Here is an 18113-nt window from a genome sequence, read left to right as displayed (position 1 = left end):
TATTACACGTGAAATTGCCCGTTTTAGAGCAAACTATTAATAACTCCTGAAAATGTCCCGAGATAGATTCACCCTGGCATCTAATTATGATTTGAAATAAATGAGTTCCAACGTTTTACAATGATGTTTGCTTATATATGCAGGCCTCCCCTAGAGAATGTTCCAAACGATGCAAGGTCTACACAGTCTTGTGAGACAAACAGAAAGACAATAGGGTGTGTGAACTTAAAGAATAAGAAACGTAGCTGCCGCATAAACAAATATTCGAACATTCCATGTGGAATGTTTATATGCTAAATATAACGATCAATGATCCATAAGAGTGTACACTTTAAATATAATGATCACATGATCCATAAGAGTGTACACTATAAATATAACGATCACATGATCCATAAGAGTGTACACTGCTTAATTTGTCAAGGGTGGCCCAACTATCAGACAGGTGTAGACAACAAGAACGAGGTCATTACTTGACCGGGAAAGTGAAAAATCGGCTGAGTGAAAATATTTTCAAAGATAATTAATTAGGGGAAAATAAGAATTTTCTAAATTATTCACTCCTCTATACCTAAAGGTATACTGATAGAAAGTCTACAGGCAAAAAGCAAACATTGATAAATAGGGACTGTTACTAATTCATAGTAGCAGGAGTAGTTGTATTTTGTTAATTGATAAAACTTGAATTGCAGTATTCAAAGCAGGGATGATATAATAGATTTGTCTGCTTTTGAAAGGAAATATCATATAAGCACAAAAACAGGAGGAGTATCATCCAGTGTACTGTGGTATTGTGAATTAACTAAGATGTTTATATCATTGATGATTTATTGTACTTTATATTCTCTTCTTCATGAATGGTGTACCTTGATTTCCTCACAATCTTGTTAGGGGCCCTGTATTACATTTGACTTAGTAAATATACTATTTCAGCTATGGTTATTTTCTTTGAAGAAACACTATGCCATGACTTCATCTTTCCAACGACAATAATACAACCAATGGTAATAGTAATAACTCATGTATGTTCTCAACTTTATGGAAATCAGCCATTCTATGTAAACTGATATATTCCTGTTTCTCTCAGTTTGAGGAAGTCAACAATTGTACATAATTAATAATCTTGCATTTGCCTGACTTGTAGTCGATTATTGTTGGTACGTCGACATAGCCCCGCTCATCCCGCCTATTTCTATTTATGTCGGTCGTATTTAGAAGAAATGGGTATGTTTAGTGCTTTATGGTACAGCAACACAATTAGGTTATTTAGTGCCTTTATTGTGGAGTAAAGCGCCTTGCTCTAGGATACGCCACGGTAGCTGACCTAGGGTGGTCCGGCGGTTGGATTCAAACCCACGCACTTTTGGTAGCGAGTCCTCGAATGTGCTAATGTACAGACAGTCTTCAGGTATCGGGTTGATAAAACCAAAAACATCTAATAATCTAATAGTCAATTCAGTACAACTCCAAAATAGTGGTTTACTCCAAGAAGTAACATCGAGCGCATTGAAACTATAGTGAATAATTTAGAGAAATGAATCCTTTGAAATATTAACTGAAATGCAATCTAAATAGAGTCTGTAAACACTGACATGCAACAAAGATATTGAATAAAGACGTTAAGTTTACATCTTCCATTGGAGAAGAAACACAAAATGTAATAACATAACCAGGTTAAAGGTTATTTTGAGCATATTTTCAGTTTTAAACAAGGTCAGGTCTCTTACTAAAACTTCTCTTTAGAACTTGTAAGGCGTTGGGTACACTGTGAATTCCCAATTGGAACACCAGTGTCCTAAATTTAAACTCAATAAACGTTTATTTCCAATAATAATGATCTTAATATGTAATCTAAAATCGTGGATAAATATTAGCTATGCCTTATATTATTTACACAATAACAAAAAAAATTGTCAGGCAGGCATTAAATTAAATTAATAGATGTCGGAGGTCGTGAGTTCCATCCCTGGCATTGTCATACCAAAGTCTTCTCAAAATGCTACCTACAGCTGCCTCGCTAATCGTCAGCATCAAGAGGTTAGTGTTAGGACTGGTCGGCCTGGTGTCAATAATAATGTGACTGCTTAGGACAGCATGCTACATGTCTGCGGCATGATGCCCCTGTGCTCGACATCAATTTAAACTGCCACACTGAAAACATTGTAGCGATATGACTGAAGAATTGTTAAAGGTAAGTTAAAAAGCCAAATCACACACGCACACACAAACTGAATTACTGACCAAGGTAAATATCACGATTTAGATATACGTAACAAATAATCATGGATAAAGTCCAACAAATACAAATTAGATATATATAACAACCGTTGTGACATGTTTCTAAAGTTTAGCTTTTATATGTCAGTGGAATCTAGAGTCACGGCTTTTTAGCACATTTATATTAAGAGAAAAATATATTTGCATAGTACCACCTGTATAATATGTACATGGACAAACCACCACCAGTTTTGTTTTTATCGCAAAATACCATTGTAACAATGCATCTTTTGAGAGCAGCGCTTATCATATTCTTCTAAGGTAATGCCTTGTTTCCACCGTGGTAAGTTGCAATAAAATCCTCTGAAATTGCTCAGATATTCACATGCACGATCACTTTAAATGAACTAGATTCATTGGATTTATCACACAAAATTGTGAAGATCACACAGTATAAAGAAGCATTACCTGCTGGTACGAATCGACCTTGCGGATGGCAATGAAAGTTTACGACACGTAGTCTAATTGATTCTAAATGAAAATGATGCGACTCACGCATTAAACATTTCCAACACAGCATCCATCTTGACAATATTGTTTTCGCTAATCCTGAGTGGACAATCGCACCAATATGAGGTTGTCACCAAGACATTTTGTAATGTAATTTTCCTAAATTAAAATGGTAGATATCTGTTGTTATGAAGACCACCATGGTAGGCATCTTGAAAATCGTTGTGCTACCCTATAATAGAAAGTCATATTAGCATCAGGTCTTCACAGAAAAAAAAAATGTTTGATGTAAAGTCTGTTCTAGACAAAAATGGTGCTGGTCGGATGTCTAATATGCACAGTGCTGCTTCGGACACATTAGTTTGATCTTCTTGGAGGAGGGATCATGAACATGCTATGAAATGTGCATAATTGCAAACATCCTAGTAATAAATGTTCTAATAATTTCAAGTTCGAATCCTGATGGAAATTCCAAGATGGATGACGATGATGTATGCTGTAGTCAGTACTGTGCTTATCTACAGTTCCTTGTAGAAGTACAAATAATGGCACTCCGGTGTTGGAAATCCAAATTAAATTTGTAAGCAATGTTTTTCCAAACTTTCTGTGTGAGCACTCCTCAAAATATTTCCAGAGAATAAAGAATTAATCCTTTTGAAATCCAAATGATCTGAAGAAAATTACAGCTCAAGATCTGGCTACAACAAATTGATCAGTGTGAAAAGCCCAAAAACTGAGAGAGAGAGAGAGAGAGAGAGAGAGAGAGAGAGAGAGAGAGAGAGATCTAAACCAAAGGTTATATTTTATCATAAGACGCAATTTTGAAATTCCCCCAAGTTGCGAAATAAGAGGGGAGTCACTTGATCATGTTTATATCACGTACACAGAATATAGCCTTGATTAGACCAATGATTTTATTCCCAGAGTAAAAAAATAAGTGTTTGCTTCTTAACCCACGTAGTCCCATCATGACCTTGACAACAACCAATCATTTTAAAACAAAATAGAACTTTGTTTACTAATTTTGAATCAAGGTCAGCTTCCAGATCAACACCTGGTGTTTATGAAAAGAATGATTCAGGACAACCAATTTTCTGAAAAAAATATCATCTCCAATGAATAAATTTACATTACAATAGCATTTAAGAAAAATAATAATTTAAAACTGACAAACAATTAAATTAAATTAAAATATATATGCATTAAATCAGATATACGTAACAACAGTATGCCATAAATAATGGTATGGCTGGGCCTAATCGAATAATTATATTGGTCTTGGTTGATATAATAACAGCATGCAGTACAGATTGGCCTGGCTGGGCCTAATCATATAAATATATTGGTCTAGCTTGATGTGATAACATTATGCAGTATAGATGTCTGTCTGGGCCTAATTACATAAATATATTGGTCTGGCTTGAGGTAATCACATTATGCAGTATAGACTGGTCTGTCTGGGCCTAATCACATAAATATATTGGTCTAGACTGATGTAGTAACAGTATGTAGAATAGATTGGTCTGGCATAGCCTAATCACATAAATTGGTCTAGCTTGATGTAATTACATTATACTTAGTCCAATCAAATTATATGTTATATATTGGTCTTGGTTGGTTTAATCACATTATACAAACGTATATTGGTCTAGCCTTGTCTAATCACGTTATAGAGATATTTGACGGCTTTCCTTGGTCTAAATAGCATTCTACAAATAGTTTGGTCTAGCCTGATCTAATCACACTATACAAGCAGTTTGGCATAATCACATTCTACAAATAGTTTTGTCTAGCCTGATCTAATCACATTATACAAATAGTTTTAGTCTAATCCCATTATACAAATAGTTTGGTCTAATCACATTATGCAAAAAAAGTTTGGCATAATCACATTATACAAATAGTTTGGCATAATCACATTATACAAATAGTTTGGCATAATCACATTATACAAATAGTTTGGTCTAATCACATTATTCAAATAAGTTGGTCTAATCACATTATACAAATAGTTTGGCATAATCACATTATACAAATAGTTTGGCATAATCACATTATACAAATACATTGGTATAATCACATCATACAAATAGTTTGGCATAATCACATTATCCAAATAGGTTGGTCTAATCACATTATACAAATCTAATGGTCTGGCTTGGTGTAATCACATTATACAAATAGTTGGGTCTAATCCCATTATTAATCAGATTATACAGATTTATTTGTCTAGCTTCGTCTAATCACATTACATAAATAGTTTGGTCAAATGGCATTACACAGTTTTGTCTAGCTTGGTCTAATCACATTATGCAAATAGTTTGGTCTAATCACATTATAATATTGCCTGTCTTGATCTAATCACATTACACAGATAGTTTTGTCTAACTTGGTATAATAATAACAATAATAATAATGAGGAGGAGGTCTTTGTATAGTGCCTAATCTAAGCGTTTAACAACATTAGACAACTATAATAACATAAAAACATATATAATGATATGATTATGAAAACAAATACCATGAAATTAGAAAACATGAAAAACATGCTGAAAATATTTAAGGCAGGAAACATTATTAGGTCTTTAAGTTTGTTTTTGCAGTCGAAATAAGTGAGTTTTAAGAGCACTCTTGAATGGGGTCACTGTGTCTTTGTGTCTAAGTTCAGTGAGCAATGCATTCCACATTGCTGGGCCTTTGTATGCAAAAGAACGCTGCCAATATATGACTTGTTTTCATAGTGGAATAATGAGTATACAATTGTCAGAAGAGGGGCGTAAGTACCTTGCTGGTGTATACATATGGGTGAGGTCGGATAGGTATGTTGGACTAGAGTCCGACTGTGAAACGTAGCACAGGGACAAATTTTGTGTTTGATTCTGGATCGAATGGATAGCCATTGTAGAGTACAGAGCAGCGGGGAGGTGTGCTCTGATTGTGGTACTCTAAGCATGATTCGAGCAGCTGTGTTTTGAACTTTTTGAAGTTTCTGGAGTAGATATCGAGATGAACCAGACATAATTGAGTTACAATATTCCAGTCTTGAAAGTACTTATAAAATAATAAGTGTTTTATTGGCATCAACTAAAAAATATTTGCGAATGGAGCTGATGCATCTCAGCTCAAGATATGCAGCCTTGCATATGTTCATGACATGTTGGTGCAATGTGAGAGTACTGTCCAGAGTAAAACCTGGCTTTCATACTGATTGTGTGAATTTAATGTTGGCTTTGATGATATGTATTGTTTTAGGCAAAGGATGTGAATGAGAAAGTCTTTGTGCTGTGATCAGAATGGCCTCAGTTTTATCATCATTCATCTGCAGCTTGTTACATGTCATCCATGATTTCACATGAGAAATGCACCTCTCTATACCTTAGATGATAGCATCAACTTCATTTGGGTGGCTATATTTGTATATTTGGGTGTCATCAGCGTACAATTGGTGAGACACTGGATGATGATTTATGACACTTGAGAGCGGCTGAGTATAGAGAATGAAGAGAACAGTTCCAAGAGCAGATCCCTATGGAACACCACAACATAGACTAACTGGGCTGGAGTGTATTCCATTTGCAGACACAATTTGTGTCCTGTTGACCATGTTGGACTTGAACCACAGTAAGGCCGTATCATGAATGCCAAATAAATGCTGGAGACGAAGTAGTATATCATGGTCTATTGTGTCAAATGCTGCATACAAATCAAGGAGTGTGAGAACTGTAATATTTTTGCTTCCAAAGCACAGAGAATGTCATTAACTACTTTTAGAAGAGTAGTTTCAGTACTGTGGCAAGGGCGATATGTAGATTGTACATTGCTAAAAAAGACTCTTTGAATTCAGATGAGATACAAGCTGGGATAGAACAACCTTTCCTAAGATTTTTTATATGAATGGGAGATTAGAAACTGGGCCGTAGTTCTTTAAATCGTTATGGTCTTGTGTTGGTTTCTTCAGCCATTTACAATGGCAGTTTTGAAAAATGATGGGATTTCCCCGGATGAGAATGAGGTATTAATAACATCAGTTAGCGAAAGCAATACTGGATCTAAGCACTCAAGCAGCAGTGATGTTGGAACTGGATCAAGTTCAATGACTTTGCTGCACTCTTCATCAGGATTGTACGTACGAAATCCATAGGGACAAGTTCAAATGCTGCTAATGTTTGCTGCCCAAATTCTGTCTTCCAACTGTATGGTGATGACAAGTCAATTGAAATTGTGATGTCATTAGCTTATCTCTAATGGTTTGTACTTTGTCACGGAAGAAATTTGCAAACATGTCAGGAAGGTCGACTGGAGAAAAGGTGGTTGGAATTGGTGTATATTTGTTCCTTGACATTAGCTTGTTAGTAATCTTGAAGAGCTATTTGCAGCTGGAACTTTCCATCATCTTAGTAGTGTAGTGGGCTGATTTCGCTGCATGGACTATATTTGTAACATTTCATTTTTATTTCTTTTTTGAGAAAGCAGCCAAACTCATTAATCACATGATACAAATAGATTAGTCTAATCACGTTATAATATTGACTGGCTTGATCAAATTACATTATAAAATATACCGGTCTAGCTTGATCTAATCACATTATACACCTGTTTTACAGCCACCCATGGAAATGGACACCCTCGCCCTTGTATAGAATTTTTAAAACTGTCTTTTTGCACCCTCCCCATCTCTTTTAAGGGAACATCCCTTATACAAATATATTTATCTATATTTTGGTCTAATCACATACTGTATATCTTGATCCAGCTTGGTCTGTTCACATTATACAAGCTGATATTACTGAGAACTTGTCAGGAACCATGTCCCCCAAAAGTAAACAAAATGTGCACACACACAAACACACCTCACTTGAAATTTGACTATCGTTTTATTCGTGTGCATGTTTATTGGGTATTATGCACACTTGAGTAAATGGAGACATATACTTTTGCTTTGGTGCCCTTTCGAGGAAAGTAGGGGCCCTTTTTAAAGAATTCCCTGCCCCCAACACTTCAAATGATCCAGCCTCGTTCGTGCATGGGGTAATTATTGGAACTTGTGCAATACTGTTTCACATCAGACAAATATGAATGTGATTTTGTTGTAAATTGTTTGACACATATCATTCGTTGCCATTTTTTCACTTTTTAATACTGATTTTCATATGATACTTAATAAGGAATATTGCGCAAACTGCAACAGACATAAGAAAATGAATGTGACTGTAATTTCCGATAACATATTATTATGAGATTTATTTAAAAATAAGATTCAATGTGCCAAATGTACTCGAAATAGGTCCATTACCACTTTCTGAAGTTTTTGTTTTGTATTTAGTATAGGATTCCATAAGATGCAGTAGAAAGCACTAAACCAATTTGTGATGCATATAGAAACCAAGCTTGGTATTACTGCTGCTATTAGATGGTTTTATCTCCGTAATGCCAAGTTAGAGAAATGTCAACTTGACATCTGAATTTCACACCTATCATTTTATTGACCATTAGAGAGAGTGAGAGAGAGAATCAATCACATGACTTCTACTGAATCCATTTTGACTGCGATGCAGTATACCAGATATAGAAATTGGCTAAGCACTATTGAAATAAATTGGTATGCATGTTTCATTTGTATATCAATTTTTCATTTTTATTTCTTTTTTGACTTAGTAGCCAAGCTCTTCAATAGTCACAGACAGGAAACTGCACTGAAATAATTAAACGTCTTAGATCTATATTATAAATAGTATGTTGACACATCATTTCCATATAACCAATTAGCTTGTTTTGGTGTTTTCTTTCATATTGATATAACTTTTGTTTTTATATATCTTTATAAGAAGATCAAATAAAAGGACACCTGTTGTAATGACTTAACCATGATGTGAGCTGTAAACTACAATGCACAAAGACAAATTTCTTCATATTAGAAACGTACCTTTCCCACGCTGAAATTGACATCTTCTGATGGTAGTTTTATATAGGGCTTACAATGGTCACTATCTTTATTTCAGTAGAATATCCACTCAAGCTAATTCTCTATTGGGGAGAGACCATTTGAGTTTCCGAAGGGTTAAAACATACTTGCAGAGGCCATGCAATCTAAGCCATGCCCCTATGATAGAGATTACATCCACTTCCATGGTGATCATCATCAAGAAAGTGTGGTGTGCAGAGCAATTCTCTGCAAGCCACCGCAACAGCTATGTCAGGACACACGGAGAGAGGGCGGATTTATTTCTTCTTAATCCTTTCCACTCTCTCTCCACCACCACAACGTTACGTGGGATTCCAAAATTACACATTAGCTGTGCTGTAGAATGCCAATTATTCGATAGCATATAGCTGTCTATAACTCTATATCATTTATACTAATAAAAACAATTGGCACATGTTTGTCTACACCCTGTAAGATTTGTACTAATAAAAACAGTTGGATCATGGCTGTTTAAAACGCTGTATCATTTGTACTAATAAAAACAGTTGGAACATGACTGTTCAAAACCCTGTATCATCGGACTAATAAAAACACAGTTCCAGAAGACTTCATCAAAATAATACGTAAATCTACTCAGCTGCATCACTAGGGTTGGTGTCACCCTTTGCGGTAACTCATGGTGTCACCCCCATTGACCCCCTTCCTGCACAAAATTTATAAATTTGTATAGACAGTCATGTGCGGTAACTCATGGTGTCACTCCCATGAAATTGCATATATTTTTGATGAAAATGTGTGTGTGATATGAATTGCTAATGTAGCTTTAACCATTTTTTCAGTGTTCGCTGCAATGTCTGCAGTGTGACAATTTATAGTGATGTCTAACTCACGGGCATCATGCTGCTGACATGCAACATCATGTCCTACCCAATTACATTATCCTGTCATTAGGCCGACCAGTCCAAACACTAACCTCTTAATGCTGAGCCCCATGTGAGGCAGCTGCTAGTACCATTTTATAAGTCTTTGGTATGACTTGGTTGGGGCTCTAACCTATGACCCCTTGAATCCGTTCATGAAAATGTAGGGACCCCAACTGGCTGAGTGGTCTAAAGCACTTGCCTTTATCAATCACTGCCATCTCACCTTTGTCTCTCAGACTTGACCAGTGTGGCTATGTGAGAAAGTATTCCTACAACGTAATACCTGGACCAATATTTATGATTTGCACATCAAGGGCTTACCACCCAAATAATGTTGCTGTGTAGTATGTTCAGATGTCGATTACCATTGGAACAATAAGTGAAAGTTTCCCAGAATATCGCACATATTTGTCAGCCATAATTGATGCTTTTTCACAAATAAAATTTATAATCCTTTAGTCAGACTTTATAAACTCTGATGTATTGTTCCTAGTAAATTCAAATTCAAATACAAGCAAACGGACATGTTCTCAAGTTCCATTGGCCTAAATTTCAGTTAGCTGGAAGATGATGGAAACCGGGTACATCAAAATCGCTCAGAAGCATTGATTATAATCTTGAACAAAATGGAGCTGTGTAAATATTTGCTTCTGCTATAGTTTCTACATTTGTTTCTCATTACTGAACTTTCTAGTGTGTGCGAATCAATACAAATCATATGTCAATCTAAAATACCCTCAAAGATGACTTCACAGTAGAGTCTATTTTATAGGTTTGCCAGCATTTCTTTGAGAGGCTTGACTACAAACAAAGCAATGTGCAACGGAAAGCAGATTTCACTTCCAAATCATCAACAAGGCATTTTTATTCACAGTGCACTTTCGCAAAATCACGCACAGACAACCACACCATAAGCTCATATTCTAAAGAATAAACCATTGCCTTTAAATCCATATCAAGAATGCCTAAATATAACTCTTGTATCACCACCAAAAGGAGATCGGAAAAAATGCTCTAAAAGTAGACTCGGACTACATTCAAGGGTACTGAACTGGAACTAATAATTTTGATCTGATTCCTAAACAAGCCAAATTATCTATGGCAAATTTTAGTCAAACTTTATATTTGCATGCCATACCTATTTCAACTTTATACATCAAGACCGTTTGAATTACCTTTTAAATTGACTTTTTAAAATGCTGATAGTCGATCAGATATTGCAGCTACTGCAAAAAGATAGAAAACATTTTATAACAAACTTTCTTCAAAAGCATTGAATTTCATTTGACCAAACATGTACTCAGAGTTGTTAATTCACCAGATCTCAAAGTGTAATAATTTTGTGGTCAAGGTCATAATACATGAGGCTACAATAATTCTAAAACAAGTACTTCTTCAAAAAAATGTTGGTATTTATGTCTTGCAAACAACCTTGTATGAGTGAAAACTGATGTTGCCATTTGCAGTCTCTTTACATGCGACTTAAATTGTGTTTTATTGCATTGACAAATAAAGCTTTATAATTTATGACCCAAGCATTGTCTCAATTGACAAGTGGTGTTTGTATTAAAAACAAATAAATTCATTGAGCATTTTAGTGTGATATCAATACTGATTGGTAAGAGAAGGCAAAGCATATTATGCTGTCTGCTGTCTGTCTTTATGATTTCAATTTTGCTTTCACGCAACAAGTCACGTTGTCCACCATTCTACAGCTGCCATACTTAGTGAATTGCTTGCAATTAAGGCAGTAAATAAGTTAAAACTATTGAGTTTTAAGACAAAAGTTCAAAGTGTAAAGAATGCAAATGGTTTCCTTACAATAGCCTGAGTTTTCCACCATCTCCAGATTCCAGAGACATTGTAGCTGGTGTTTACTTCGGAAAAGACAGATGCCTGTCAATTTTGAGGCCAGTGATTCAATGGTCATTAAATGAAAAATGAAAAGTGCTTTCTGCATAATAAGTTTAATTCTCAGCCTTGACTTGCACCTTGGGTGAGGAAGACGCTTTACCAAACATTTGGGTTGAAAAGATCAAATGTCAAGGTCACAGTGATAGAAAGAAAAAACATAGTTACTACATAGTAACTACAGTTATCCATCATCTAAATTTTGCACTTGGTATAAAGAAGAAAAGTATTGGGGTTTAAAAGGTATAGATTACTATGGTTTAAGGAATTATAACTGTTTTTGCACAATAATGCTTATTCAACATCATACACCATGATCAAATGTAGTAGCTGGCTTGCTTTTGTTGTAAGGGACAAGTCTGTCAGTTTTCGGGTCAAGGGGCAAACACCATTGACAAAGAATAGAACTGGCTTTTGCACATGAATCTCATTTATGAACGTAGAAGACTATTAAACACAGGGCAGGTGTATAATGTTCCATTTGGCATGCTCTTGCTTTTATATCACTTCCAAGTTAGTACTCTGTGAAATTAAGTATTTGAAAGTATCTATCAAATGACTATTATTTTGCTCAAAATGTATAGATGTAGTTAAATCACGTGCACTGTTGATTATTTCATTCTGAATTGCCTAAAACAATACAATGTTCAAAAATTAATATCAAGTGAGGTTGACAACTGTGAGTTTAGAGTCAAGTACATATGTATATAATATTTATAATATTTGTATATATGTAGTGATCATTTTTTTATTTTTGTTTTGCTTTTGAAAAATACACAGTAGAAACAAAAGTCCAAACATAAGACCACTTAAGGCGAGTTAAGCATGAAATTTGATTACACAAAATCAAACAATTGTTACTTAATTCTAAATTCTGTGAAATACTTGTACTTTTCAGCATTGAAGTACAAAGAGAGAACATAGTGTTGACCCATTATGGTTGATTGATGCCCTGAAGTCCCTGATCAATGGTCAGTCAGACCTACCAGAAAGTCCTGCTGACAATGGCACTCAGTCAAGCAGACTTGCTGACAGTGTTGTCATACATAAATGGTCTGAATTTAAGGGGAAAGGAATCCTTTGTTCAGAACTTATCGATTTGTACATGTCTTACTTTTTTATTCCAGTTTTAAAAAACTATTGTTTTCTTGTCCATCACCAACCAATTTGGGAGGGATATAGAATTTTGCCAGTTCCTTGATTTATGTTTTCATTCCATTTTTAATACATCATCAATATCTTAGACCTTGTGTTACATATACTTAGGAAAAAATGGATACATATTAACTTAACCGTAACAAAATATTGTCCTTGTGACTTAATTTATATTCTTGAGTGAATTTATTTTCAGATTGTTGCTTTTCATACCATAAACATCTTGAACGCTATTTCACCAACACAGCTGACATAATGATGGTGTTCAGTCAGTCAGCCCTGTTGTCATTGGTGGCACACTGACTTAAAAGGAGTAAGGAATCCATACTTTCAAAGTTGCCAGTTCATTTCTCTATTTTGTTGCCATCTTTCGAAATGTGTGCCTCTTGATTCCATCACCTACCAGGTTTGAACAGGATATAGCATTTTTCCCATTCATTTGTAATTATACATTTGATATATTGATTCTAATTTCACTTACACTTCTAAATATTGGTATGTAGATGACATCTCAGCCGCATAATATAACTAGATCACTGTGATCTAATTGCATTCTTGAGTCCCAGAATAACATTTTCATTCAAACAGTAATATGAGCACTTTGCAAATCCATCAATTGATCCAAAGAAATGTTTCCTCTCACATTATATCAAAACACAACATTAAACACATCTGCAGACTGATACCAGAATAAGGACATTGGAAATAAGAGTAAACAAATTGATGAACCCTAACATCCTCAACATCGCAATATTTTTCTACTCGATCCATCTTAAAATACTTTCTACATACTCCATGTCATAACAGAACCCACCTGACTCAACTAAGTGAATGGAAATCTCCCCAAATGTGTACACATTTTAATTATGACGATTAATTTTAAACATTTTCCATAACTATTTATAGCACATGTTCAGTCTTCAGGGACATGTGAAAAGGGAAACAAACAAACATAGCAGTTCAAGATTTGATTGAATCTTCAAAGAAACAGTAACAGAGGATCTACTGAAATTCCTCATTTCTCAGCACATACAGGTTTATGATTAGGACCTTATGGCATTCTTGTTATATCAAACCATTTTTTAAAAACAAATATACATGTTCATACAATAAATTTGAGTTCCATCAAATCTGGAACAGTGAAATTATGATATACCTCATATCCTGGAAGCAGTGACCCAAATTAAGAAACACAGAAGAGATCAACAACAAAAAGAACAGTCTAAACATAAAGAGCTATTTTTGTGAAAACTCCAATCTGACTTTAATTACAGCCTTGTACATAACACAAACACACCATTTTTTAGGTTAATGTTTCAGCAGTCAGCACACTTTGCAGGCCTAGAAACGTCAAAACATTGCTCCATATAATAGAGTAGGATTCCTGGGGCACACAACAATTATGTAGCTATCGATTCATTGATCAACCTCTTCTTAGTAGCCATATTTTATCAATCTAAGAGTAGCCCATACAGTGTTATTGAAACCCAGCTGACGGACATACCAGAAGTCTGTTTCTAACCCACATACTTAACAGGGCATTTCATTGTTCACTCTCCAATGCCAAAAGACTACAACAAGTTCATTTTCAGATTGTATCCATAATCTCATAGAATTGAACAGACAGAATGGCCCAACCTTGATTCATGAGAGCAACAAGAGAAATATCAAGGATCTCCCATTTTGTATAGGGCAATCCTCCTCCAAACCTTACTTTTCACAGAGGGCCCAGTTCTCAGAGCAAGTGATGACAAGACATGAGGAGAGAAGAGCTGGTTTGGGTCCCATTTTTCTGCACAACAGCCTACATACAGATAATAACAACATTCTTATAGGCCATTTTATGACTTCACGTTAAAGGAGAGGCTTCGCCATGAACTGGGACAGTCTGTTTGACAAAATTACAAAATTATCTCAGAGAGTATGCCTGCCACATTGTTCAAATCCCCTCCCACTATCAGAGGTTCCGATTTTACAGATATTGCGCAAGACCCATAAAAGACAGACATTTAGTTCAGAGTTCAGTTCTCAGCACCATTCTGTAAAGGAAGGAGGATTTTGCTCTTACCTAGACTTCATATATCTATTCATAGGTCTTCACACAAATTAATGAGGCTATCTCCATTCATAAGTCTTCACATAAATTAATTAGGTTATCTCCATTCATATGTTTTCCCAAGACATGAAATCCCAGATTTGATTTTAGTTTTGCCTCTAATATGTTGTCCACAAAGATAAATCCAACTCAATCCAATCCAAGTACTTCATTCATGGAAGCATGGAGCTCATTCTCTTTTTAATCAAGGTTGTCTCCTTCAGAAACATTCCTTTAAGATCATATTGGTGGTGTCTACCATCTAGTGGATTGCATTGTATTGGTTGTTCATGAGACCAGTGCAAATGAATCTTTTATCCCAGTGGCAGCCAAAACTGTTCCCAATAGACCAAATGAGCAATGTTCTTGGCTATATCTGGACCCATCTTAGCAAATCAGATATCATTAATGGGGTTTTGCTTATCATCTCTTTGCAGGATCAACCACAGAAAATCACATTATGTATAGGTGCCAGCATGACTGGGTGAGGTACCCATCTCCAGCGCTCCTTTCATGAAGTGAACTTAACCTTATCAAAATTACAGCTCTAGCATATTCTTTTCAAATATAGCAGGAAACAGAACATGGAAACTGCATTATGATATTGAAGTCAACTGTTTTCATTTATCCCAAAAAGCAAAGAGGAACCAAGTTCCTCAGTTTTCTCTGCCTTCTCATTTGGGAATTTCCCAAGTGGTGTCATCATCAATAAAAGTACATTCAAGTTCACCACATCCTGCTGTCCAAGAAAAGTCAAACCATCACCACAGAATGATATATTCAACCGTGTTTACTCAGACATGTCATTCTTATGGACCTATTCGAGTTGAGATGAAATGCCAAGCTCCTAACTTTCATCTTGTCAGGCTCAGATCTTAAAGCATGTGCAGTTTTTATGCAATTTAACTTAAGTTAAATGGTCATGATGCGCACACATTTCCTCCACCTTCACTGATTCCCATGGTCCTGATGCACATACGTTTCCTCCAACTCCACTGACTCCCATGGTCCTGATGTACACACATTTCCTCCAACTCCACTGATTCCCATGGTCCTGATGCACACACGTTTCCTCCAACTCATCTGATTCCCTTGGTCCTGAAGAAAGACATTCTGAGCCTGATTGATGGAGTAATGGTCTAAATCTGGCAGCAGAATTTTCCAGGAAAATCCAGCCTTCTTCCCTATTGTAAAAACTCACATCTGATGAAACTTCATGTCTGCCTTGTATCAAACATGCCATCCGAAAGAAACAAATGTGTCCAAGCAAGTGGTGGAAGGGATTGCTAATTTTCCCTTGTATTTTTAAAGAAGTTATTTATGATCACAATAGACGGCTACTCTTCCATGATTTCAGATATCTTTTACCATCACGAAAAAGGAAGACTTCTGACCTTCTACCCAATTTTATTTCAAGGAAAAATTAGTATCTCTTATGATGTACCTCGCTTTTATTGCAAAGAACATGCTTCTGCTCATAGTAAAGACCTTTGCAAAGACACCTCTGTCTTCTGTGAATCCTTCTTCCCATGAACATCAGCAGGACCCATTTGTTTGTAAGAAGAGCAGACATTTCAGATTTTTGTAGTAACTGATGATTGTACAGCAGATGATGTATCCATTGAATGATAACTCTCGTCAGACTGCCATCTGAACAAATATGCATTTATTTCTGGCATTTCATTGCTTAGGCAAGCCCAAAGGTTTGGAAAATGTGCATTATAGCTCGGTAGGACTGGGTTCATGAGTTAGCGGACTTTTGTAATAAAATTGCAAATCTATAAAATGTGCCAAATAGAAGTTTGAAACCCAGGGAATTAACAGAATGCACAAAGTAATCAGAATGAATGATAATGACTCTGAACTCAGTTATCCGCCCTAAATTCTGCTACTGCCACTTTAAAGCAGCAAGTAACATGCAAATTATACAGTGTACAATATCGACACAATGTCCATTGATTAAAATATATGTTTAAAAATTTACCAAAATAACAAAGAGTTCATTGACAATCAAATTAAATTAACAAAGTGATCACTTTCAGAACTCAGGTAGACGTCTTTAGCAATCAATGTAACATTAATGTTGGACACCACAAATTGAAACTCAGTATATTATCATAACCTTTAGTTTTATATCATGAATGGCTCATGAAAATAAAATCAACTTATTTAACAATTTGAGAGTAACCTCTGTTTATGTTAGATTGCCTGATTCTTTGTGTAGAAATTAAAGGTAATTGTTGATATGAAGGTGATATATATATATATATATATATATATATATATATATATATATATATATATATATATATACTCTTTGGAACCTCTGACATGGCTCAGCAAATGAAAAGTTATAATGCCATTCTTCCATTCTTGTCAGTACCACAGGAATATAAACATGCATGAATTGACTTTGTTGACCATTTCTGTTGGTGCTAATGCTTTGTTAAAGATAAATTATGTTCATATTGAAATTAAATGAAACTATTGACATCAACATTTCTGAGAATAAATCTGTGTCTTGATGCTTTCAGTAAATATGGTTTCAGAGGTATATCACAACTAATTTGTTATTAGAACTTTTTCAGTCTACATACGAATGAATCGACTTTGTTGAAATTTGTTTTCTTTGTTTGTTTTAATGGTTTGCTGAACATAAATTATATTAATATTTGAATTTAATGCAACAATTAAAATCCTAATTAGTGATAATTAATTACCATTTAAATGAATATGTTTTCCAAACTTTTCACAACTAACTTTTCCATTGGCTTTAAAATCAGCTCCTTTTCTTTCACAGATGCTGTCTGGACAAAGGAGAAGTATCCAGAACTGCATGCCCACAAAGATCACATATTGTTGATAATGGAACAATTAAACATTATTGCCAAGCCAAGGGTATTCAGTGAGATTGGGGAGAAGGTCAGTTAACATAAATTTTCCATCCTTTTTTTTCTGCTTTTGTTTGATCTGCTAATTGTACCTGTTTTCAGAGCCTTGAATTGTTATGTATAGAAAACATTTGAATAACAATACTGTAGTTATAGAAATAAACGTCCTATACAATATGTTTGTAGAAAACCTAGCTTTAAATTGGAAAGCAGGTAAAGACACATTTTCCAATGGAGTACCTGAAAATATATATTTTACAATATATAAATGGCCTTGCTTTTTATAAATACATCTGCTCCGCCGTATTTTTATCTTCCTAAAACTGATGAGTATATATTTGTTTATATTTCCAAACTCTTCTTGATGGGTTTTCTTCATACATTTGCAAGAATCTCATCATGTAGCTATCACAATTTGCTCAAATTCAATGGAAACTCAACCCTTTGTCCTTGAGTTTGTAGGTTATATGTTTTTCTGTAATACTGTG

This window comes from Sinohyriopsis cumingii, chromosome 14 (genome assembly GCF_028554795.1).
Source record: "Sinohyriopsis cumingii isolate HCF-2022 chromosome 14, ASM2855479v2, whole genome shotgun sequence".
Taxonomy (NCBI): Eukaryota; Metazoa; Mollusca; class Bivalvia; order Unionida; family Unionidae; genus Sinohyriopsis; species Sinohyriopsis cumingii.
This window is presented reverse-complemented; position numbering follows the sequence as displayed.